General features: G+C 37.8%; 1 long non-coding RNA gene across 1 annotated transcript; it reads left to right on the top strand.

The window, feature by feature from the left end:
• The first annotated feature begins 19627 nt into the window (after positions 1-19627).
• LOC113884694 lies at positions 19628-24885 on the top strand. The gene is made up of 3 exons (XR_003508971.1): positions 19628-19775; positions 22267-22356; positions 24447-24885. It is a non-coding gene; the product is annotated as an uncharacterized LOC113884694 (long non-coding RNA).
• The last annotated feature ends 2237 nt before the right edge of the window (positions 24886-27122 follow it).

The following is a 27122-nucleotide window of genomic DNA, read 5'->3' as shown; positions in this document are numbered from 1 at the left end:
CTTTCTCTCTCACTTCCCATATCCTATTTATCACTCATGCTAGTCAATGAAATTTATTAACAATTTTAACCCATGTCCTTGGCCTTTGTCCCATTATGAACTTATTCAGACCCTAGTCACTACACTTCTAGACAAAATGCTGAGTTGCTGGTTAACTGGTCTCCAGTTTCATCCTATCTGAACCCATCTTCCAAACGCCTACCAGATCAGTCTTTCTAAAATATAAGGTAGATTGCTTTGCCCTTCTACTCACAAATCCTCAATAACTCATTGTCTGTTAGAGATAGCATTCAGGTTAAATTCATTTGCCTACTAGTATGATGTATTACAAGAGTATGATAAATATTGAGGAGGGAAATGCTAAGTACTATGAGAACAGGGAACAGGGAGAGTGGGCAATGTTTTATGAGAGGTATTGATGTTTGAGCAATTTTTTTTCAGGAACTAGATTTAGAAAGGGTCCAAACCATTGACTCTTTCCTGTGCTTTCTCCTACATAAGGATGTCCCCTCCGGCAGATCACAACACTGTCCAGCAAGTTCCCCACTCCTCCCCGTGAGAGGGTGATGCATGCACGTCCCACTGTGGCTGCTCATGTGGCTTCTGCTCCTTCATTTTATTTACGGCTGTGCTGGGTCTCTGCTGCTTTGTGTGGGCTTTCTCTAGTTCGGTGAGTGAGGATGTGCAGGCTTCCCATTGTGGTGGCTTCTCTTGTTGCAGAATAGTCTCTAGGCTCATGAGCTTTAGCAGTTGCAGCTCGTGGGCTTTAGAGCACGAGCTCAGTACTTGAGGCACACAGGCTTTCATTGTTCCATGGCATGTGGAATCTTCCTGGACCAGGGATTGAACTCCTGTCCTCTGCATTGGCAGGCAGATTCTTATCCACTGAACCACCAGGGAAGTCCAGCTTCTGCTGTTTCTTGCAGGAGGCCATCCTTTCCTGCCCCATTTGAAATGTAATCATCTTGGCCATATGATTTGTCTAATGAAGCCTGAGTGGAAATGTATGAATCTTCCAAGTAGAAGCTTTAAGGGCCAAAGTGTAGTTACCTCATTTCCTTTTGACCCTTTGCTATGACATCACTAAGCTGCAGATTGAAGCTGCCCTCTCATTTTGGGTCCAGAGCAAAGATTATTTGGAGTAGAACTGCAGCTGACTCATAGTCGGCAAGTGATAGGAGCAAGAAATAAACTTTTGATGTTATTAAGTCTCTGAGATTTGGCGAGTTGATAGCTACTGTAATTAAACCTAGTCTAAGCTGATCCATATGTTTACTTACAAGGTATTTCAGTTATCAATTGTTGTTTACAATCCACCCAAAAACTAGTGGCTTAAAACGGCAATTATCATTTTGTTTGCTTACAAACCTGCAACTTAGGCAGAGCTGGCATTGGGGAGAGTTGAAGCTAGCATCTTTCTGTTCCCTGAAGAATAAATTAGTGCAGCTCAGTGGCTGAGGGCTGGACCACAAGATCCCTCCCTCCCTCCCTCCTTTCCTCCTTCATGTGTCTGGTGGTTAAGGTTGGCTGCCATGTGGGATCTGAGCTGGACTGTAGTCAGAACACCAACATGCAGTTTTTTCATTCATCTTCCAGAGTGATCGCTGGCTCTCACCAGCAAGCAACCCAAAAGAAGTAAGCAGAAGCCCCATCATTTTTGAAACCTGGCCTTATCAATCACAGAATCACTTCTACATCTATACTACACACCCCACATCTTAAACAAAACAAAACAAAACAAAAAAGCAAAAAATTGTATTAGAGTTCTCCAGAGAAACAGAGCCTATACGGTGATCTATATGGTGAGAGAGAGAGAGAGTTTTAAGGGATTGGCTCATGCAGACGTGGGGCTGACAAGTTTGCAATCTGCAGTGCAGGGAGGCAGGAATCTACATTGCGGTTTTGAGTCTAAAGGTGGTCCAGAGAAGAATTCTTTCAGATTTAAATCACAAGTTGCAAATCCCCCAGGAGAAACATAGCTCTAACCATATGAGAGAGATTATGAGTTCTTTTTGTGATACAATGGTAACACTATCCATTCATGGACACTAGTGAAAAGTGGCTATTTCACCAAAAAACCTTCATAAGGCAAATGGGACAGAGGAGGTATAGAAACTACATTCAATTTAAGATACTCCGATTACCCAATAAAAAAAAAAATCAAATCAATTTAATAGGAAAGGAAAAATTTTCTCAGAATGTAGAGGCAAAAATGTGATTTGAGAGTTAAAAGGAGAAGATGGCAAACATTTATCATTAAAATGACTTTAGAGTTGTGGTTAATACACTCAAACATTAAATAGATTTATAGATTTAATCTAATTAATTAATAAAACAACCTAGGAAAGGATTACAGAACGCCATCTAAGTATGTCATGAGACAAAGGTGAAAGAACTCAGAGGTCAAGATTTTAAATCTAATCTCATAAAATGAGTATTAATTTGGAATCTCCCACTGCCATCATAAAAACTCAAAAAGAACGTGTGTGTAGGGGATATGGGGGAGGGTATTAGTGCTTCTATCTAGGGCTCAAGAAGATTCAGCTTAGAATTATGTAGCTTCCGGTTCTTTATACTGGTACACAATTGCATTAAAGTTATCAGTTGTCAACCCAGAAACTGAAACTTGTTGCAAATTTTGATGTATTTAACAAGAAAATTGAATATAAAAATTATAAATGCAGTTAAATATTTATATAACTACATAATTTAAGCTTGTAAATAATTTGATATGTTTAAAATGAGGTCATCAAACATTAATCAAAGCCTCTCCTGGAAATAATAGTTCTTGTTTTATATAACATGTACTCAATTGGTAAATATACAAGATTGACAAAAGATATATAGACAAAGAAAATTAGATTTCTAAATTTTTGCTTTATAAATTAACTATTACAAATGGATTCAAGGTAACATCACACATTACTCAATTAAACTTTCTCAAGTGGATAAATAGCTAAAGTGTAAGACTAGTAGTGTTAAGAAGATTCTCTTCTATTTCTACTTTATTCTCAATACTGAAAATGTGTTGCTGGCACCAAATTCTTCATTCCATTAATTGATTGGAACTCCTTACCATTTTTTGAGTAAAATTTACAACAGTCCTGGAGGGTGGAAAGTGCTGATTCTCAAATAACGATATACCTTGTTTATTGTGCTTTGCTTATTTGTGTGTGGGTGTTTTTTTGTTTTGTTTTTTGTTTTTGTAAATTGAAGGTTTGTGGTAACCCTGCATTGTCAAATGATGGTTAGCATTTTTTAGAAATAATTTTTTTTTTTAAATACGGTATGTGAAAATGGTTTTTAGACGTAATGCTATTACAAGCTTAACATAACTGAAGTTATGTTTATACTATATAAAGTATAGTATAAACGTAAGTTCTGTATGTACTGGGAAGCCAAAAAGTTCATGTGACTTGCTTTATTGCAATATCTGTTTTATCGTGGTGGTCTAGCACTGTATCTGCTATATCTCAGATGAGCTTGATAAAGGACAGAAATGGTATGCACCTAACAGAAGCAGAAGATATTAAGAAGAGACGGCAAGAATACACAGAAGAACTGTACAAAAAAAGATCTTGACGACCCAGATAATCACGATGGTGTGATCACTGACCTAGAGCCAGACATCCCGGAATGTGAAGTCAAGTGGGCCTTAGAAAGCATCACTACGAACAAAGCTAGTGGAGGTGATGGAATTCCAGTGGAGCTATTCCAAATCCTGAAAGATGATGCTGTGAAAGTGCTGCACTCAATATTTCAGCACATTTGGAAAACTCAGCAGTGGCCACAGGACTGGAAAAGGTCAGTTTTCATTCCAATCCCAAAGAAAGGCAATGCCAAAGAATGCTCAAACTACCGCACAATTGCACTCATCTCACATGCTAGTAAAGTAATGCTCAAAATTCTCCAAGCCAGGCTTCAGCAATATGTGAACCGTGAACTTCCTGACGTTCAAGCTGGTTTTAGAAAAGGCAGAGGAACCAGAGATCAAATTGCCAACATCCGCTGGATCATGGAAAAAGCAAGAGAGTTCCAGAAAAACATCTATTTCTGCTTTATTGACTATGCCGAAGCCTTTGACTGTGTGGATCACAATAAACTGTGGAAAATTCTGAAAGAGATGGGAATACCAGACCACCTGATCTGCCTCTTAAGAAATCTGTATGCAGGTCAGGAAGCAACAGTTAGAACTGGACATGGAACAACAGACTGGTTCCAAATAGGAAAAGGAGTACGTCAAGGCTGTATATTGTCACCCTGCTGTCACATGTCACCCTGTCACGTGAGTCTGAGTGAAATCCGGGAGTTGGTGACGGACAGGGAGGCCTGGTGTGCTGCGATTCATGGGGTCGCAAAGAGTCGGACACGACTGAGTGACTGATCTGATCTGATCTGAACTGATGCCTGTATCTCAGAGGTAGCTCAGGTAAGAGAAACAGAAACATGTGCTCTAGTGCCAGCTACTGAAAAACAAAAGAAAGGTCTCTAATTACTAAACTTGAATCTTTAGAATCAAGTTAAATAAGAGCTCTACCTAAAGATGAAAGGTGTTTGCTACTTCATATTCACCAGCAGAGGAACAATTCATCAAGTACCATGTAAAATCATGGAATACAGTATCACAAAAAGAAAATAATAATTCTCCAGAAGCCATACTTAAAGTTACGGAATATTGTGATATAACTGATAGAGAATTCAAAATGGCCACTATGAAGAATCTAATGAGCTACAAGAAAATTTACAGGCAGTTCAATGAACTCAGAAATAAAATTAATAAACAGATGGAATACTTTACCAAAGAGATTGAAACTCTAAAATAGAACCAAATAGAAATTATGGAGCTAAAGTATTTAATAAATGAGACAAAGAAACATTGGAAAGTATTGGAAATAGAGCAGACCATACGGAAGAAAGAATTAGTGAGCTGGAAGATAAAAATTTAGAAATGATACAAGTAGAAACAGCTAAAATCCAAACCAATGGGACTTTCCTGACAGTCCAATGGTTAAGACTTTGCCTTCTAATGCAGGGAGTGTAGGTTTGATTCCTGGTCAGGGAGTTAAGATCCCACATGCCTCATGGCCAAAAAATCAGAACATAAACAACAGAATCAATATTGTAACAAAGTCAATCAGATCAGATCAGATCAGTCGCTCAGTCGTGTCCGACTCTTTGCGACCCCATGAATCGCATCATGCCAGGCCTCCCTGTCCATCACCATCTCCCGGAGTTCACTGAGACTCACGTCCATCGAGTCAGTGATGCCATCCAGCCATCTCATCCTCTGTCATCCCCTTCTCCTCCTGCCCCCAATCCCTCCCAGCATCAGAGTCTTTTCCAATGAGTCAACTCTTCGCATGAGGTGGCCAAAGTACTGGAGTTTCAGCTTTAGCATCATTCCTTCCAAAGAAATCCCAGTAAAGACTTTTAAAAAATGATCCACATTCAAAAAATCTAAAAAAATTAGAAGCTAAAATATGAAGAAATTCTATGAGGACTATCTGACTCTATAAGGAAGGGAAACATAAGGATAATGGGTATCCCAGAATGAAAAGAGGGGAAGAAGGAAGCAGAGAGTTTATTTAAAGAAACAGTAACTGAGAACTTTCCAAATTTGGGGAAGAAACATATACAAGTCTATGAAGCTAAGAGAACGTCCAATTACCTCAACCCAAAAAAAACTGTCTCCAAAACACATTGTAGTAAAATTATCAAAAGTTGATGACAAATAAAGAATTTTGAAGGCAGACAGGGAAAAAAAACAGTAACCTACAAAGGAAACCACAATAGACAATCAGCAGATTTTCAGCAGAAACTCTACAAGGCCAGGAGACAATGGAACCACATACTTAAAATACTGAAAGACAATACTGAAAATTATCTTACATACTTAAAATACTTGACATACTTAGAATACTGAAACTGTCTGCCAAGAATACTCTATCCAGAAAAGTTATCATTCATATATAAAGGAGAAATATCCTTTTTTTTTTTTTTGGCATCTGTCTTCTCATGCAAGGGAAACAAAAGCAAAAATAAGCAAATGGAATTACATCAAACTAAAAAGTTTCTGCATAGCTAAGGAAACTATCAATAAAGTTGAAGAGACAATCTACTGAATGGGAGAAGATATTTGCAAATTGTATATCCATTACGGGATTAATATTCAAATATGGAAAGAATTCAAACAACTTAACAACAACAAAACCCCCCCAAACAACCCGACTAAAAAGGGGCAGAAGATCAGAATAGACATTTCTGTAAAGAAGAAACACTGATGGGAAACAGGTACATGAAAAGATGGCTAAACATTGCTGTACTAGGGAACTGCAAATCAGAACTATAATTGGAATTATAAAGGCTATTATTAAAAAGGATAGAAATAACAAATGTTGGAGAGAATGTAGAGAAAAAGAACACTTATATACTGTTGCTGGGGTTGTAAGTTGGTGAAGTCACTGTGGAAAACAGTATGAAGATTCCTCAAAAAATTAAGAATAGAACTATCTTGTGATCCAGCCAATTAATATCCACCTCTGGGCATTTATCTGAAATGAACAAAAACAGTAGTTCAAAACAATATCGGCACCTCTATGTTCATTGCAGCACTATTAACAATAACCAAGAGATGGAGACAGCCTAAGAGTCCAAGGAAAAAGAAGACAGAAGATGTGGTTGGTATACACACACACACACACACAATGGAATACTACTCATTCAAAGATATCATGAAAAAGATAAAATCTTGCCATTGGCAAAAACACAAATGGACCTTGAGAATATTATGCAAACTGAAATAAATCAGAGGGAGAAAGACAAAAAGCATGTGACTTCATTCACATGTGAACTATAAAACAAATAAATAATTTAACAAACAAAAACAAACACATAGACACAGAGAAGAGAGCAGTGGTTGCCAGGGTGGGAGGGGAAAGGCACAATTAGTAAAGGGAGTTGACTGTAAGGGGAGGAGTGGAAAATGTGTACAGAAGTTGAAATATCATGTTGTATACATGAAATTTACATTATGTTATAAACCAATGTAACCTCAATAAAAAGTAGGGGAAACCAAGTGTATTATCATCTTAATTTTTTGTAAATCTCTAAATCTGTTCTGGAAAACAAGGTTCAGTTAAAAAAATTCATTGTCTTTCAAATACAAAAGTTGCAAAAATGGAAACACTTCCATCAACTATTCTGATGGAAGTCCAGGTCCAACTAGACAGCGTGTGTGCTGCGGTTTGAGAGTGACTGGCAGGCTACAGTCCGTGGGGTCTCAAGAGCCAGACACGACTTAGCGACTAAACAACACCCCAGGAAGGCTATGCCCCTAAACTATTAGGAAATGAGCCAGTCATTTCATTTCTTGAATTCATAAAGACTTTTCTGAGCTAGAGATGTTAAATGCATTATGTGCTTGGAAGCCTTGGAAGGATGTGTAGAGAAGAGGAATAGTAAAAAATATGGAATTATACCATTTCTTCTTTTTGTTTTCTGGGTGGTACATTTGACTTCTATCGCAATTTGATTCTGTTAAACTTAAGTTAGAGATTTGCCTTCCTTTTTATATTAAAACAGTTTTGTAAGTGTCATCCCAAGCTAATCTTTCTCACTTTCCTCCTACTTGCTGTGTTGGATATAAGTTATCCTGGGGTTTGCCTCATTTGTAGATGATGGATGTTAGATTGTAGCTGTGAGCTATATTCCTAATGCCAAGAATTTGGGAATATTATAATTGGGTAAAAAGTTTGTTTCTATTTTGAAAAATTTAAATATAATCTAATAGGATATATATGGTACATGATACAATAGAGACATTCATGTACTCACAACCAAAGTGTAACAAATATCAGCAGTTGTCATAAATGTTTCAAATATTTTAATAAAAGAAAAAAAGCTTTAAAATATATGCCCTGGAAAAAACTAAATATACGCCCTGGAAAAAAACTAAATATATACACAATTTCCATTCTAAGAATTCATTATTGTACTCTGAATCCAGTAGAAAGTTAAGAAGGACGGCCTTGGCAAAAGAACAATAAAAAGTATAGCACAAAGCTTTGAGAAATAGGAAATTAATAGAAATCTGTACTCTTAGGAGGAAGCAGAAAACATCACATGTGTTTCCTCCTATAGTGTCAGTAAGTAATTTACTTCAAAAAGGATACAGAAGAGGGAAAAAAAGGATACAGAAAGACTAAAACACAACCTTGAGTCTATCTTTCCTGGAAAAATGCGATCTTATACATATACACACACACAAACATGCTAATTTGCCTCCAGGTTTTTCTTTCTGGAATTTCCAAAGTCATTTAGAGGTCAAATTTACTTAGGTTCTAATTTTTTTGCCTCTTACTGTCTAAATAGCCGTCACCATATCATTTATTGTTATAGCCCTTGACTTAGAGAGTTGAGTGATCCATTACATAACCTAGTACATTATTTTACATTACATAACCTAATACATTACATTACATAGTGCTGTTAGTTCTTATCACTAATTGTTTTATAACTTTATATCTTGTCTCCCCAACTGGGCTGTAAATTCTTTCATAAAAGATTGGTGCTGATTTTGAAGTCCCAGAGCTTAGTGACTGAAAGAGTTGTGCATCTTGTAAGTCTTCAATAAACACAGGTTGAACTAGCATTTTTATTGCATTTAATTCGTGTTTTTTTGCATTTTTGTAAGTGTCCTCTATTCTTGATACCATCACTAAATCCCGTTAACATTTAAAAGCCCAGCTCAAGTCCATATTTCTCCAAGAAGCCTTTTCAGGTGTTCCAAATGACATTTTTAATCCACATAGTTCTTATAGGCTTATAACTCTTATGTTTTAGTTTGTATGGTACATTGTACTTACATTTAAGTTATGCTGTAACTTACATTTACATATTTGGTAACCATGCTATGGGCAATTTGACCAGAGATCACAGCAAGTGTGCATCCTGAAGTCAGAGGCCATCCACTGACTGGTTATAGGACTTAATCAAAGAGGTTATATGATGCCATGCATGGAGGATGCTCCATAAACATTTGTGGAATAACTTTGATAATTCAAACCCTCCAACTCTCAGTTTTTTCATCTATTAAACACGTGCAACTGGATCTAACCTGGAGAAATTATTGTAAGAATTAAATGAGATAATGTGCTAAATGTAACCATATATTAAATAGAAAATGTTTATTTCAGGACATATCGTTGGCATTTGCCTGTCTTTTAGTTTTCCATAGACTTAGTGAGTTTTCTTTACATTTTTTCTTTTCCTTCGAAGGATAATGAACCCACTTCACCTTTCATGCCTTCACTCACTGTACACCACTTATTTCATTCACAGCACTTATTGCGATGTATATTTTTTGGCGTGCCCATCACCTTATGGTCAGTATATTTCTCTAGACATCCACACATCTGATAAACCCTGTGTATTGTTCACCTCCATGATCTATCGCTTTACACCGAGCCTGACAACCCATGTGAATCTTTTTCTGTGGGTTATGGAGTCTGAGCTACATAGCACAGGCGACACCTTGTCACTTGCGTGGGTCACCTTCAGGACAAAAAGAAACAATCTCCCTCCCACTCAGCCCCTAATAATGAGATAAGAAGGATAAATTATCCTTTCCTCTGAGGGGTGTTGGAGACACACTGGCAGAAATAGGTGGGAAATTCCTCCCCCGTGCTGGGAAGCTCATTGGCCCCTGAGCAATGTCTATTAACTCCTTCAGGACAAAAGGACTCATTTCCTAAGGACCTTCTTAAGCAGGGATTTCTAATATTTGAGTGCATAAAAATATTTGAGTGCATAAAAAATCACCAAAGGAGTTTGTTAAAAATGCTGCTGGTAAACTAATTTGTTAGGGGGTAGTGCTCAGGAATCTGCATGTATTCGTCACAACTCTCCTCCCCATTATACTGATGCAGGTGGTTCTCTGCCCCCAATTCAGGAAGGATTGTTAGGCTACCAAAAATTCTCTTCTCCAGATTGGTCAGAATCTTCCTTGGCAGGGCCAGGTTAGTCCAAAAGCCTTATATAATACTTATTGGGTTGGTAGGATGATACCTTTATGGCTCAGTTGGTTGCTGTGCAACAAAGCAATCATTGGAGTTAGTCACTTAGATCCTCAGTAGTTTAAAAGATGAACTCAAGACCCAGAAATTCTGCCCAGTTCCAGATGATGCACTTTTATTAGGGTTATGTCTGGAAAAGGATAAAGTTGGGGAAGCATTTAAAAACCATGACATATGCTAAGTGGCTAAAAGACCCAAGGACTCTGAAGGCATTGGGATAGGAGCTACCTTCAGATAGCTGTAGCATGGCCATCATAATCGGGGGTGAGAAGCAATTACTGTGTGTGGCCCCAGAAGGCAAAACACATTTCTCCCTGCAGATTGTATCCTGATCTACATCCCATCCTTCAGTGCATTCAATGCCATGGTTTGTCTCACATGTATCCCTGGGATCATGATGACATCAATGTACAGCAACAATTAAATTTCAGTAATGATCAAAATTTGATTAAATCGTTGAAGCTGAGAACAATACTTTAGTCTGTAGTCACTGGAAATAGTCCTAGTACTTTCCTCATCCTATATCCATGTCTTTGCTCGCTCAATTTCCACTCTCTAGGGTGTTTTACTTCTCTGCCTGGTGACCTCATATTTATTATTAAAGTTAGACAATGCCTCTAAGAATTCCTCCTTGATTTCCAGGCAGAGCAAATTCTCCATGGGGCTCCTGTGATTTCGCATGTCTTATGAGTGAGGTATGAAGTGTCCATTTGTTTCTGGCTGTCTTTTTAAGGGTGTTTATACAGCCAGCAGTCTTAGAAGATAGATAGTGTCTCTCTCTCTCTGAAGAGGAAAGAGTAGTACTTTCATACTGTATAGAATCAAAGATTCAGGTTCCCTAAACTCAAGGCAACCTCAGCTATGACACAAACATCCAGACGGATCTCTCCTTTGTGGGAATTGCTGGGCAAGAGAAGTGACGCAAACATGAAGTCCATGTTTGTGTCATGAGTAACAGAATTCTTTGTCTTCGATCCAGAAGTATGATTGATGTCTTCTCTCAGATTCCATGAAATTGCGTTAGGCTAATGTGTTAGCTTGCGAGGAGGGTAAAAGCTCTGCTCCATCACAGTTCTCCGTAAGTGGCCTTCCTGTTAACTGCGTTTATCACAGTATTATTCATATCCAGTGTTAAAATAATCAGTTTATACGAGGAAGGTTTCACTGGAAGAAAGTGACTGTTTTTGTGTTTCTGCTTGTATGTGTACCTCACATGATTCAGTGAAGGTTTACAAATAAGACAATTACCATTAGAAGAATTTTGTTGCCTCAACTGAACTGAAGATTCAGTACATTGAATTGAATTCAGTTATTATTATTTGCCATCCATCCCACTAAACACACTTGTTGAAAGTAAGAAAGATTTCTGAGAATAGAGAAGAACAGTAGAGGTGAAAGTAAAGGAAAAACTATGAAAAAACTAGGAGCAATTTAAGGACACATATTTACAGATGGGAGAAAGATCCTGCAGGGGATGAGAAATCGGTGGGCTCAAGGGAACATTATTTAAGCCCACCCATCCAAGGTGCCAACCAGGAACTCTCTGGTAATTTTTTCAACTGATTTTACCTCCACCTGTTTCCTAATGGTCATTCCTAATGCTTTCCCTAATCTAGCATCCTAAGCACTGAGAATATAGACTCAGAATCAGAAATATACTTTTCCCAACACACACATTCCTAATTAGTATTGATAAACTATTCTAGCATCTTTTCTTCTAAACCATGAATCTGTTTCTCCACCTAGTTCTCCAGTTATCCATTACCAGTCAAGAGGAGTTGATACATGTGATACAGTTCATATATGCCATTGCAGACAAATCCCCCAGGAATTATTTTTTAAAATAGGATACAGATAAAAGATAAATCCCTCCCAAAAGAGTAGCCCTGAATAAATGACAAGGCTCATCATTCTAGCCCTGAAGAAGGACAATCAGAAAAGTAGCTTTTAGGATCAAGAAGCAAACTCCTGCAGAGATGAGCACCAGACTCTACACAGAACCAGACCCAATTGACCACAGCAGGCCTACAGCCCTGTGGCTCTCCCACCTCCTTTACCCTTCCTACTGCAAAGTAAGTAGGGAGAAAAGTGCCTATAATATGAGAAACACACCAGAGGAATGTCTTCTAAATTCCATCTGGGGCACTGTCTTCTCCACATCTGGAGCTTCTGAGGCATTGCGAAAATGTGTTGGATATCTCTGAGGAAATTTACCAAATGTGGTTTACCATGTGATTTAGTGAAGACAGGAGATGGGGGGGAGTTGAGCTGTCTGCCAGATGTCCTCCGTGGCCTCGCATGTCACGTGTTCTTGCCCATCAGCACCACGGCCTTCCCATGGAGGAGTATGTGGTTTGGCTCCATCTGCTTAGAGCCCACATTTTCTGCTCCCACAATGAAGTATTTTGGATAATCATCCAATAATGAGATGATCAAAAGGAAGCAGTTGAATTCCTAGGTCATGCGGTCTTCCCTGGATGACTTGGTGGTGCAGCCAAAGATTGTCATGTAGTGTTTAAAGATGACTTCATTCTCATGAGGACACCTGGCAAGAAGGGCCCCCAAAATTTCACAGAATCCTGATAGTCAAGCATAAAACCAAATATTTATTTACAAGAATTTTTGTTCCAGTATGATTCAGAATAGAAAAAGAATCTAAAGAAACTTGAAATTAACAATGATAAGCGTTCTGTTAAATAGTTTATTTGATGCCAATATGTTGGAACAGTAATATTTAAGTATTTTTAAAATCATGTTTAAATAGAAACTTATACAAGTGAGAAAATATCTTTGAAATACTTTAGGAGATAAGTGAAAAAGTGAAAGTGAAAGTCACTCAGTTGTGTCTGACTCTTTGCGACCCCATGGACTATACAGTCCATGGACTTCTCCAGGCCAGAATACAGGAGTGGATAGCCCTTCCCTTCTCCAGGGCATCTTCCCAACCCAGGGACTGAACCCAAGTCTTTCACATTGCAGGCAGATTCTTTACCAGCTGAGTCACAAAGGAAGCCGCAAGGAGATAAAGGAAGACAAAAAAGACTGTATATAGTACAATCCTCATTTTATGGCATATATGGAAGATACTTACGCAAAGATATTCATGGTGATTTTCCCAGAAGGTAGAAATAGCGATGGCACCCCACTCCAGGAGTCTTGCCTGGAAAATCCCATGGACGGAGGAGCCTGGTGGGCTGCAGTCCGTGCGGTCGATGGGAGTCAGATGCGACTGGGTGACTTCTTTCACTTTTCACTTTCATGCATTGGAGAAGGAAATGGCAACCCACTCCAGTGGTCTTGCCTGGAGAATCCCAGGGATAGGGGAGCCTGGTGGGCTGCCGTCTATGGGGTCTCATAGAGTCGGATACGACTGAAGCGACTTAGCAGTAGCAGCAGAAGCAGAAATAGTGAATGAATTATTTATTTTCTCTTTTTTTTGTAGTTGAATTATTTTTGTACTTTGACTAATCATTATGCATGTAATCAGAAAAGATACATATTAATAACAAAATGATAAATAAAAAGCAAAATCTCTGAGAAGGATGGTGTGCTCTTTTTGAGAAATGTTAAAAAAAATATGTATTGAAATCATGTTAATGGATAAAACAACTTAATATTGTAAAAACATCACTTCTTCCCAAGGTGATCTATAAATTTAGACAAATTCAATCAAATTCCAAACAAGTTTGTGTGTACACATGTATTGTTGTTCAGTCGCTAAGTCATGTCCAACTCTTCGCAACCCCATAGACTGCAGCATGCCGGGCTTCCATGTCCTTCACTAGCTCCCAGAGTTTGCTCAACCATGTAGAAATTAAGTGAAAGTGAAAGTCACTCAGTCATGTTCGACTGTTTGAGACACCATGGACTATACAGTCCATGTAATTCTCCAGGCCAGAATACTAGAGTATGTAGCCATTCCCTTCTCTAGGGGATCTTCCCAACCCAGGCATCAAACCCAGGTCTCCCACATTGTCGGCAGATTCTTTACCTGCTGAGCCACCAAGGAAGCTGCCTATTATTTATGTGAGAAATGAAAAGATCCAAGAATAACAAAGTCAATGCTGCAGAAGAAACATAAATCTGAAAGTCTTAAAGTATTAGATACAAAGGCTTGTTACAGAGTAGTTAATCAGTTTCAGTGGGGGAATGGTGCAAGAACACACAAATAGACCAATGGAACAGAAAGAAGAGTCCAGAGAAAAACCACATACAGTCACTTGATTACTCAGTGCAGTGGGGAAAAATTGGTCTTAATAAATGACGCTATGTCAAATGGACATCCATATGAAAAAAAATTTTTCACCTCTACTTCTCAGTATAAACAAAATTAATTCCAGATGGACAGATTTTATGACAGATGAAATAATAAAGTTTCAAGCCTGAAGTACAGAAGAATGTCTTTATGACTTGGCAAAGATTTCCTAAATAAAATACATTAGAAAGCACTAACCATAAGAAACAAATACATTGGATTATATTATAGTTTAATATATCAGTTCATCAAAAGACATCACTAGTGAAAAGACGAGCTTCAGAATGGGAGAAGATATCTGCAAAACTGGTATCACAATAAGGTTCATATACAGAATACATGTATTTTTAAAACTTATAGGAAGGAAAAACATCAAGTCGTACAATAGGAAAAAACAGACAAAAGACATGAAAAAGACTCATCAAGAAACAAAGGGAGAAAAATCAAATCAATAAAATTAGAAATGAAAATGGAGAGATCACAACAGACAACACAGAAATACAAAGGATCATAAGAGACTACTATCAACAATTACATGCCAATAAAATGGACAACGTGGAAGAAATGGACAAATTCTTAGAAAAGTACAACTTTCCAAAACTGGACCAGGAAGAAATAGAAAATCTTAACAGACCCATCACAAGCACGGAAATTGAAACTGTAATCAAAAATCTTCCAGCAAACAAAAGCCCAGGTCCAGACGGCTTCACAGCTGAATCCTACCAAAAATTTAGAGGAGAACTAACACCTATCCTGCTCAAACTCTTCCAGAAAATTGCAGAGGAAGGTAAACTTCCAAACTCATTCTATGAGGCCACCATCACCCCAATACCAAAACCTGACAAAGATCCCACAAAAAAAAGAAAACTACAAGCCAATATCACTGATGAACATAGATGTAAAAATCCTTAACAAAATTCTAGCAATCAGAATCCAACAACACATTAAAAAGATCATACACCATGACCAAGTGGGCTTTATCCCAGGGATGCAAGGATTCTTCAATATCCACAAATCAATCAATGTAATACACCACATTAACAAATTGAAAAATAAAAACCATATGGTTATCTCAATAGATGCAGAGAAAGCCTTTGACAAAATTCAACAGCCATTTATGATAAAAACTCTCCAGAAAGCAGGAATAGAAGGAACATACCTCAACATAATAAAAGCTATATATGACAAAACCACAGCAAACATTATCCTCAATGGTGAAAAATTGAAAGCATTTCCTCTAAAGTCAGGAACAAGACAAGGGTGCCCACTTTCACCATTACTATTCAACATAGTTTTGAAAGTTTTGGCCACAGCAATCACAGCAGAAAAAGAAATAAAAGGAATCCAAATGGGAAAAGAAGAAGTAAAACTCTCACTATTTGCAGATGACATGATCCTCTACATAGAAAACCCTAAAGACTCCACCAGAAAATTACTAGAACTAATCAATGACTATAGTAAAGTTGCAGGATATAAAATCAACACACAGAAATCCCTTGCATTCCTATACACTAATAATGAGAAAACAGAAAGAGAAATTAAGGAAACAATTCCATTCACCATTGCAACGAAAAGAATAAAATACTTAGGAATATATCTACCTAAAGAAACTAAAGACCTATATATAGAAAACTATAAAACACTGGTGAAAGAAATCAAAGAGGACACTAATAGATGGAGAAATATACCATGTTCATGGATTGGAAGAATCAATATAGTGAAAATGAGTATACTACCCAAAGCAATTTATAGATTCAATGCAATCCCTATCAAGCTACCAACGGTATTCTTCACAGAGCTAGAACAAATAATTTCACAATTTGTATGGAAATACAAAAAACCTCGAATAGCCAAAGCTATCTTGAGAAAGAAGAATGGAACTGGAGGAATCAACCTACCTGACTTCAGGCTCTACTACAAAGCCACAGATATCAAGACAGTATGGTACTGGCACAAAGACAGAAATATTGATCAATGGAACAAAATAGAAAGCCCAGAGATAAATCCACGCACATATGGACACCTTATCTTTGACAAAGGAGGCAAGAATATACAATGGATTAAAGACAATCTCTTTAACAAGTGGTGCTGGGAAATCTGGTCAACCACTTGTAAAAGAATGAAACTAGAACACTTTCTAACACCATACACAAAAATAAACTCAAAATGGATTAAAGATCTAAACATAAGACCAGAAACTATAAAATTCCTAGAGGAGAACATAGGCAAAACACTCTCTGACATATATCACAGCAGGATCCTCTATGACCCACCTCCCAGAATATTGGAAATAAAAGCAAAAATAAACAAATGGGACCTAATTAACCTTAAAAGCTTCTGCACATCAAAGGAAACTATTAGCAAGGTGAAAAGGCAGCTTTCAGAATGGGAGAAAATAATAGCAAATGAAGCAACTGACAAACAACTAATCTCAAAAATATACAAGCAACTCCTAGAGCTCAACTCCAGAAAAATAAATGACCCAATCAAAAACTGGGCCAAAGAACTAAATAGACATTTCTCCAAAGAAGACATACAGATGGCTAACAAACAAACACATGAAAAGATGCTCAACATCACTCATTATCAGAGAAATGCAAATCAAAACCACTATGAGGTACCATTTCATGCCAGTCAGAATGACTGTGATCCAAAAGTCTATAAGCAATAAATGCTGGAGAGGGTGTGGAGAAAAGGGAACCCTCTTACACTGTTGGTGGGAATGCAAACTAGTACAGCCACTATGGAGAACAGTGTGGAGATTCCTTAAAAAACTGGAAATAGAACTGCCTTATGATCTAGCAATCCCACTGCTGGGCATACACACTGAGGAAACCAGAAGGGAAAGAGACACGTATACCCCAATGTTCATCACAGCACTGTTTACAATAGCCAGGACATGGAAGCAACCTAGATGTCCATCAGCAGATGAATGGATAAGAAAGCAGTGGTACATATACACAATGGAGTGTTACTCAGCCATTAAAAAGAATACATTTGAATCAGTTCTAATGAGGTGGATGAAACTGGAGCCTATTATACAGAGTGAAGTAAGCCAGAAAGAAAAACACCAATACAGTATACTAACACATATATATGGAATTTAGAAAGATGGTAACAATAACCCTGTGTATGAGACAGCAAAAGAGACACTGATGTATAGAACAGTCTTATGGACTCTGTTGCAGAGGGAGAGGGTGGGAAGATTTGGGAGAAAGGCATTGAAACATGTATAATATCATGTATGAAACGAGTTGCCAGTCCAGGTTCGATGTACGATACTGGATGCTTGGAGCTAGTGCACTGGGACGACCCAGAGGGATGGTATGAGGAGGGAGGAGGGAGGAGAGTTCAGGATGGGGAACACATGTATACCTGTGGTGGATTCATTTTGATATTTGGCAAAACTAACACAATTTGTAAAGTTTAAAAATAAAATAAAATTTAAAATAAAAAAAAAGAAAATACAAAAAAGAAAAAGACATGAAAAAATGCTTCTCAAAAAGAAATATTCAAATGGCCAATCAACATAAGAAAAGGTGCTCACCTTTACAGATTATTCACAATTACATGAATAGCTAAAATGAAAAAGACAAGGAGAACAATAGCTCAAATATACATTGAGTAGAATGAATATATAAATTATGGTGTTTTCATACAATATCAGTAAAACAAAACATTATTGCTACATGCAACAATGTGTGATTTTCACAAATATAATACTGAATCAAAAAAGCCAGTAAATACTGCATGATTCCATATATATATAATTAGAAAACAAGAAAAATCACCTATGTATTATATAAGGATAGTGGTCAGCCTTAGAAGGATAATGCCTAGAAAGGCCGTGAAGATGTTGGCAATGTTTTATTTTTTAACTTGGATGCTGATTACCTGGTTTGTTCACTTATTTAAAAAATCCTTAAGCTGCATACTTGTATATGTTATACTTTAATGTATACTGTTAGAAAAATTGCTGAAGAAACCATTTTTATGTTGTAATTAAGTTATATAGTGGAAGATATTAGAATATGATTTTTAAGAAAAAAGATTAAAAATAACCGACCTGGCCTCAAGTTTCTATGTGTGCTGAAGTGTTAAAACCTAGGCGGGACACAAGTTCCAAACATGTTTTCCTCTTTGAGTTTCCTGAGCTCTGACTTGGTTCTTCCAGTAAATTCTTGACTTGGTTGCTATCTGATCTTTGTGATACAGTTCTCAGCTTCCTGCCTGCCTCCAGCTTGGCTCAGCCCCATATGTGACCCCAGGTCCTCACGCCATGGACTGGATTTATTTATGTCCTATCTATAACTCCATCTCCTTGATTTTTACCACTCTGTCAGCAGTCTCTGATAAGCTTTTAATCTAAATTTATCACTATTCAGAAGAACACTGATAGGAAAAATAAAAATAATAAAGATTTATTTTACAGAAAACAGTAGTTCTCTCTCTGGGTTCTAGCTTTTGTAAAGCTATGAGAAATGAAAAGCATAGAATCTTTATCACAGAAAAAAGACACTAGGGCAAGAGTTGTAAAATCAAATACTCAAATGGGCCAGGCAAATTAAAAATGATACATTTCTGTAAATGAATTTATTTTCCTATTAAAAGAAAAACACATACTTATTTCCATTTTTTCTAAAATTATACAGCTCTTAGTCTAAACTTGTGGTACAGGGAAATACATATTTACCATATATTTGAAGACTTGCTGCTGCTGCTAAGTCACTTCAGTTGTGTCTGACTCTGTGCAACCCCATAGATGGCAGCCCACTAGGCTCCCCCGTCCCTGGGATTCTTCAGGCAAGAACACTGGAGTGGGTTACCATTTCCTTCTCCAATGCATGAAAGTGAAAAGTGAAAGTGAAGTCGCTCAGTCGTGTCTGACTCCTAGCGACCCCAGGGACTGCAGCCTACCAGGCTCCTCCATCCATGGGATTTTCCAGGCAAGAGTACTGGAGTGGGGTGCCATTGCCTTCTCCGATTTGAAGAGTAACAGCAAATAAAATCATTAACGGCATCTCCTCTTAGGGCAGACATGAATAGGGGTAAAGTGTAGGGCTCATGACTTGCTGAAACAGGTAGCTGATATTCTGATCCACCATATGATGCTGTGGGAAAAATATAGATCTACTGCAAGCAGTTAGAATCTATATTTTGGGGTAAAATCCCCAACTCCTAAATTTTAATTAAAAACCTTAAAAGACTCTGAAAGTCAAATAAAAAATGTTTGGGTGTGGATTTGGCCAATGAACTGTTAGTTTGTAACCCCTGTTATGGGCTAGTTGCATATTCATTAAATTCATCCTTTTATTAAAGAAATTTCAGAGGACTATCCAAGATGACAATAACCAGACATGCTGGTGCAGCATACAAGTTTTGGAACAAACGTGGAAGGGTCAATTCAAGCACTAGTTCTCAGATCCAAAGATGGAAACAAGGTTTAGGTAAGTAAGCCAATTCATTCATTCACTCCATGAGCAGTTATTGGGTAGCTGCTCCCCAGATGTGCTTCAGTTTGGCTCAATTAGAATTATGTAATTATTCTGAAGTAAACAACCAAATATAAGCAAGTGCACAAACCAGGAAAACTTTTGGTCAAATGACAGGCCAGGATTTAAAATTCAGAAACCTTGACCCCTCTTTGGGAAAGCTTTTTGGGATCAGCTTTTATGGTAGTTACTTAGGGGTTAGTCCTGGAGGCTAGAGGGAAATTAAAAGCCTCTTGAAGGCTGACCTTTCAAACCAAAGTCTAGCCATTGCTCAATTCACATTCAAGATAGAGAAACAGAAGATAGAGAAAAAGTTCACCAGACACACACAGTGAAATAAATTCATGCAGAATAATATTTCGAAGTGGACATGCAGTTAGAGCTAAGATTGCAAGAGCTAAGGAGAGATACAAGGACAAAGTGACAAATAACTAACTCATTCCATGTCCTGCTGCTATTCCATGTCCCAGTTTTTGTTTTCAAGAAAAAGGCACAAAGAATAAAATGTCTGTCATCCCAGTAGCTTTTTTTCCTCCTTTCTGTAATAGGAAGAGAGTTGAGGTCATTATTCTTTTTTATCTTTCTTTTTTTTTTTAATGTTACTGTCTCCGGGGTCTAGTTTTTCCTTACATATACAGGCCAGTCTAATAAATATTTTGCTTCTCACAATACCACCCAAGGACTCAAACATTAATTATTTCAAATGACAGCAATTACTCTTTTATGTAGCATCAGTTCTCCAAGCTACTTAGGGACTTCCCAAAGATGTTGCAGCTGCCAATTCAAACCAGATTGAATGCAGAGCCGAAGTAAATTCTTTCCTGGAACCAAAGGGCGTCTTTCTGAACTTTGTTTACAGAATTTAATTTCTTCTCTCTTCAGTTCCAACAGAACTTGTGACAAAGAAATATGAAAACATTCTTTAGCAATTCCAAGGTCAAGACCATAGGACAAAAAGGGGCCCTGTGGTTTGTTCCTTTTTATCAACATTTGGTGCAGAAGAAAAAGGATTGTTAAATTCCCCCGTATTGAGGTAGTCAAAATCATGTCTGATTCAGAAAAAAAACAAACAAAAAAAACTTGGATAGGATTTTGTTTACCTAGACCTCGCCCTCAATAGAAAGGAATGGAAATGCTTGGCAAGCTCTGTCCACCCATGTTCCATCTCTGTACCCACTTCTTCTAGCCTGCTACTAGTGCTAAGTCACTTCAGTCGTGTCTGACTCTGTGCAACCCCATAGACAGCACCCCACCACGCTCCCCCGTCCCTGGGATTCTCCAGGCAAGAACACTGGAGTGGGTTGCCATTTCCTTCTCCAATGCATGAAAGTGAAAAGTGAAAGTGAAGTCACTCAGTCTTGTCCGACTCTTAGTGACCACGTGGACTGCAACCTACTAGGTTCCTCCGTCCATGGGATTTTCCCAGCAAGAGTACTGGAGTGGGGTGCCATTGCCTTCTCCATCTTCTAGCCTAACATCTGTTTATTCATCGGCATAGGATGGCGCCTTTGTCAGCATAGCAAAAGACTTCCTGTCTCCTGGATCTCTCAGCAATGACAGTCTCTAAAATATCATCTCTGAGGATCACTAGTATGACAGAAAAGGCTTAGATTTGGAGTCAGAATTCTTGCTGAGCAAGACAATTTCAATAGCCTCAGTTTTCTTATCTGTATCATGAGAATAAAGACCCAAAACCATTATCTATAGCTACAATCAAAATTAGATGAAGAATATGAAATATCCAGAATGGTACCTTAGGCAAAACAAGTTGAATCTGAATTCCTAAGAGAAATGCGTCTTGAACATTAATCACAGTGTTATATGTTATTCACAAAATTGTAGAATCGTCAACTTGAATTATTTCTCAATATGTGTCTCTTTTATTGGTTTGAAAAAGCCTGAATACTCTAGAATTTTAATAAATTAAGCACATATTATTTTTTCAGAAGAGACTCAGGCTGCAAGTTATGCTGCTAGGAATACTAGCATGCCTGCATGCATACTACATTGCTTCTGTCGTGTCCGACTCTTTGAGAACTTGCAGACCCTGAGCCCCACCAGGTTCCTCTGTCCATGGGATTCTCCAGGCAAGAATACTGGAATGGATTGCCATGCCCTCCTCCAGGGGATTTTCCTGACCCAGGGATCAAACCCACATCTTTTACGTCTCTTGCACTGTGTTCTTTACCACTAGAACCATCTGGGAAGCCTGAATACTAGTATACAACAACTCAAACACATTCCCTCACGCCCCCATGGACACATAAAAGTTTAATTCCAAGTTAAACTATCTAGAAAATTAATATGAAGGTCAAAATGGGACAGTTTTTCTAGTTGAAAACCCTGTTTATTTATTCTTTAATCCAAACATTTTTACAAATCTGAAAAAGAGGTTGATTACATTTTAAATATTCACTTCTGCCTATTTGGTTCTGTTTGGTTAAAGGGTGATGGGATTTGGCCAGGCTTTCTTCCCAGAATCAAGAGTCATTCTCTGAGGAAGAGTAGACTCACTCACTGTCTTGAAACACTGATGGTATGTACTATTCACTAGACTATGTGGGGAAACTGCATGCCTATAACTTTTTTAAAAAAATCTTTTACTAACATATAACATACCTACAGAAAAGTGTGCACATCATAAGAGTATGAAAGTGAAAGTGAAGTTGCTCAGTCGTGTCCGACTCTTTGCAACCCTGTGGACTGTAGCTTACCAGGCTCCTCTGTCCATGGGATTTTCCAGGCAATAGTCCTGGAGTGGATTGCCATTTCCTTCTCCAGGGGAATCTTCCCAACCCAGGGATGGCCCGGGTCTCCTGCATTGTAGACAGACGCTTTACCGTCTGAGCCACCAGGGAAGTCTTTTAAGAGTATAGCTCAACAGAATTTTAATAAACTGATTACATCCATGTAACTAGCACCCCCCCTAAAAAAAAAAAAACAAACAAAAAAAAACAGAACACCACCAGGAACTCAGAAATCTCCTGATGCCCCTCCCCATCTCTGCCCATCCAGGGGATAAGCTTAAAGCACTCAGAGGTTTTACCAGTTTGCATACATTACATAAAGTGACTCATACAGTATGTATGGCTTTTTGGTCTGGCTTCTTTTACTCAACAGTATATTTGTGAGACTGATTCATATTTTTGCACCTATCTGTAGATCAATGTAGCATCCCATTGTGTGACTGTATCACAGTTGGTTTGCCTACTGTGCCGATGCATATTTATCTTTTTTATCCTTCCAGCTTTGGGCTTTTACAATTAGTGCTGTAAAAAGTATTCTGGTGCTGGCCTTTTGATAAGCATGTGTATGCATTTCTGTTGGTTACATACCTAGAAGTGGTATTTGAAAATTTAAAAATAAGCCTATCTTTATCTTTGGTAGATAATGCCAAACAGCCATCTAAAAATGGCTATGCCAAAATCTATTCTTGTGAACAATATATGAGAATTCTGATTGACCCACATCCTTGTCAACACTTGCTATTGTCAGCCTTTTTCGTAGTAGGCATTCTTCTGAGTGTATAGTTATTATATGGAAATCATATGTGCATGTGTATGTATATACTCAGTCATGTCCAACTCTTTGTGACCCCATGGACTGTAGCCTGCCAGGCTCCTCTGTCCATGGGATTTCCCAGGCAAGAACACTGAAGTGTTTTGCCATGACCTCTTCCAAGAAGAAGTCTAGTTGTAGAAGTAATTTCTAGGATCAAGAATCACACACCCACAGAGAAGAGCTGCCTACATAATCTTCACAAAGTAAAGACGCATTTGACCACAGTACAGCTGTGAGCTATTGGTCATAGCTTACAGTTTTTGAAACCAAGTCTCAGATATATTGAAGCCACAAATAAGCTGGTTATCTTTCCATAGAGTAGTACTCTTCCTGTCCAGAAGTGGCATACCTAATGATTGCTAACAACTTTGTAAATAGACGCTGGCCATTCTCAAAGGCAATGAAAAAGAGTGAGTGGATGGATCACCACAAAGCCTTCAGGGAGATCAGAAAAAAACTTTATGGGCTTTTGCAATGGTACCTCTATAAATTTATCATTACTTGATATAAGAATTCCTTTTATTTTATTGAGGTACTTGTTAAGCATAGAGTCTGGAACCAAGCTGCCAGGATCTGACTCCTGATTCTCCTATTTACTAGCTGTCTTACCTTGCCCAGGTTTTTTAGTCTCCCCAGTTTCCTCATATGTAAAGTGTGGAAAATAATAGTATATGGTAAGAGTTGTCACGAAGGTTACATGTGAGTTCAATGAGCTATATGAAGTGCTAGAATACTGCTTAGCACATGGTAGGCATTACACAAATATTTGCCTCTATTTCATAATGTTATGTCATGAAACTATACCCCATCACCTAAGAGAACACTCCAGTAGTCCTCAAAACCTAATATTATATGTGGACAGACTATGGCCAAAGGAGACATTATCAGCCTTAGACTAACTCAGGAGTCATGAATTACCAAGTTAACCATGCTGATCAGTGTGACTTCTGGGATCTCTTGCATCTGTAAGATTCTCTAATTCTAGTGAGTATTGAAATAAGAAATGTGGCTTAATATTTATGCTTGCCAGCTTTTTTAATCTTGAAACTTCTTGCTTATTTCAAGGATGAAAGAGACCAGATAAAGAAGACCAATACCCTGAGTACCTTGGGATACTTATCCAGAAGTCAATCAAGAAATAAAAGTTAGTCTAGCTAAGAAGTTTTATGTGTTGAGTGCATTGTAGATAAAAAACAAAAAACAAAAACAAAAAAACAAAAAAAAACTGCCCAGTGATAAAGGGAAATTCAGTGTGTGGATAGTCAGGTTTCAGGCACATTGTTTCAGGAAAAGTCAAGAGTCTGGGTAGATTGTCTGTTAGACATGCATAGAAATAATGTCCTAAGGTCAGCTTTAATCCAAGCCTCAGAAAAGGCAAATAATTTGCACAAGGAAAAACTCTTTGAAATGGTCAGAGAATGTAGCTTCAACAGCAGCTTGGAAATTTGAAATGCTCAACTTTAGAAAGGTTGGCCCCCACATGACAGAAAGCTGCCGAATTAGCACAAACCCATTCCTAGTCTAACAAAGACTGATTTGATTCTCATCAGATATTGTTGTTCAACTGAGAGAGACTATTTCTGAATATTTGGTAATAATTCTATAACCTCACAAAGATTTTCTACTTTTGCAAATAAAACCTCTAAATAATTCTGGAACCCTGCCCCTTCTTTAAGTCTGTATCTGGTCAATTGTTTTTGTTGGCACACATACACACATACAAATACGTCAATTTCTATCACAAATGATTCTAAAAAGTATCTGTTCAGACCTTTTTACTCTTAATTTTCTGGTACACTACATGAAAGAAGCTTGATAAGTCTGATTAGCAGATAATCCTAAAAGTGTGAAATAGGTGCCTCTCATGCATTATTTAAGGAAAATCTTCCTGTTACTTATTGAAAGAGATCCCTTCAAACATGTCTGAATTTTTAGAATGCACAAGCAATGAGACTTCCCTGTGGGAAACTCAATAATTCACTTGTAGTTTGTAAGTTCACTGAAGGTAAATTTGCTGAATGAAACTGAAAGCACCACCATTTCAATAGGAGGCTGTTTGTGGCAGTGATTAAACAGATCAACTTATTAAATATAACACTGAGTGATTTAACCAATGTATTTATTGCAACAGTTAAAAGACCAGTTGTACACTCCATGCAGCATAGCTGCTTAAACAGCTATAGTTCCTCAACGGTTATTTTCAGACCAGATTGCTTACATTTTAGTCTCCTTTATAAACCATTTCAAGGTCTCAATTTGTATTAAAGACAACCCTCATTCTATTTAGTACTTTAGCCAATAGAATGTACTGCAAGGATGGACTCAATTTCAGTTAAAAGGGCTTTAATTCTGACATAAGGAATGACCATGTTGAGTGTACAAATTAGGTTTGAATTTTATAGCCAAAGTGCCATGAAAATCATGGGCAATATTAAAGCTGAAAGTAAATGCCAACTTTTCTTTATTGAGCCAATATGCAAAGTTTGTTTTGAAGGCATCCATGTTTTGTTTTAAGCACCACTTCATCTGTCTTTGCAGCTGCTAATACAAAATCTAATTCTTGGCAAGATCACCTTGGACCACTGCTCTCTCCATCTTTTCTCTTCTTTCCCATATCCCTTGGATTACTGCCCTTTCCATCTTTTCTCTTCTTTCCCATATTTTTCTCCTACTGTCTCCTCACCAACCCTCATATCTTTTCTCATCGTCTATACATGGGATAGGTCCTACTTATTTGCATTTTCAAATCAATTAAAATAAAAACCATCTGTATTTCAAACCCAGTATGTTATAAACTGTCCACTCTAAAAGACTATGTTCAGGAAATGGAATGTTAGCTAAAATATATTTTCATTAATATACTATTCTTCATAGTTAAGATGAGGGCTTGGACTCTGGCCAGAATGTAAGCTCCCATGAGAACAAGGAGTTATTTCTTACTATTTAATGGATATTTGAATTTTTTTTCTTATAATTCGGATACTATTACTCTGGACTTTAATGACTTTACAGCAAACATCTTTACATTTATCAACATTAACAAGTCATTCTAGAATATTCCATGTGCCAGGCAACACATATGACAGCTGCAAAATTGCAATTATAATCCCTTTATGAGCAGAGGGACAAATCCCAATATAAAGTTGGGGGTTGGCACAGGTATAAAGAAAACAAAAGTTTGAGGGGATATGGTGGTGAATTTAAATTGGGTAAGTATTTTCAAATTTACAAAGGAGAATATGGAACAATCTTAAAGGGCTGATACAAATGTGAACAATTCGAATTCATCAATGATGAACATAATGTAACTCCAAGCAGTAAGCAAATCCAAGGTGAGTTGGGTAAGGTTCCAAGGTTGGAGGTTGTGGTATTAAGAACCAGTAAAGATCTGCATGCAACGCAGGAGAAACAGGAGACAAGGTTTGATCCCTTGGTTGGGAAGATCCCCTGGAGGAAGGCATGGCAACCCACCCATTTTCTAGTGTTCCTGCCTAGAAAATCCCATGGACAGAGGAGCCTGATGGGCTAGAGTCCACAGGGTTGCAAAGAGTCAGACATGACTGTAGAGACTGAGCAAAGATATTGTAGAAAACCAAGGAGTAGGAAATTAAAGAGCGAGAGGCCCATTTTCTTAGATGGCTCTTTCTGAAAGGCTTCCCAAAGCTAACTCAGTCTCCTGTTTCAGTCTTCGGCCTTCGACCAACTCTGCAGTCTGAGTGACTCTCTCACCCCTGCCCCTGT

This window comes from Bos indicus x Bos taurus, chromosome 26, assembly GCF_003369695.1.
Source record: "Bos indicus x Bos taurus breed Angus x Brahman F1 hybrid chromosome 26, Bos_hybrid_MaternalHap_v2.0, whole genome shotgun sequence".
In the NCBI taxonomy this organism is placed as follows: domain Eukaryota; kingdom Metazoa; phylum Chordata; class Mammalia; order Artiodactyla; family Bovidae; genus Bos; species Bos indicus x Bos taurus.
The sequence above is the reverse complement of the archived record's forward strand: the minus strand, read 5'-3'. Positions and strand labels throughout refer to the sequence as shown.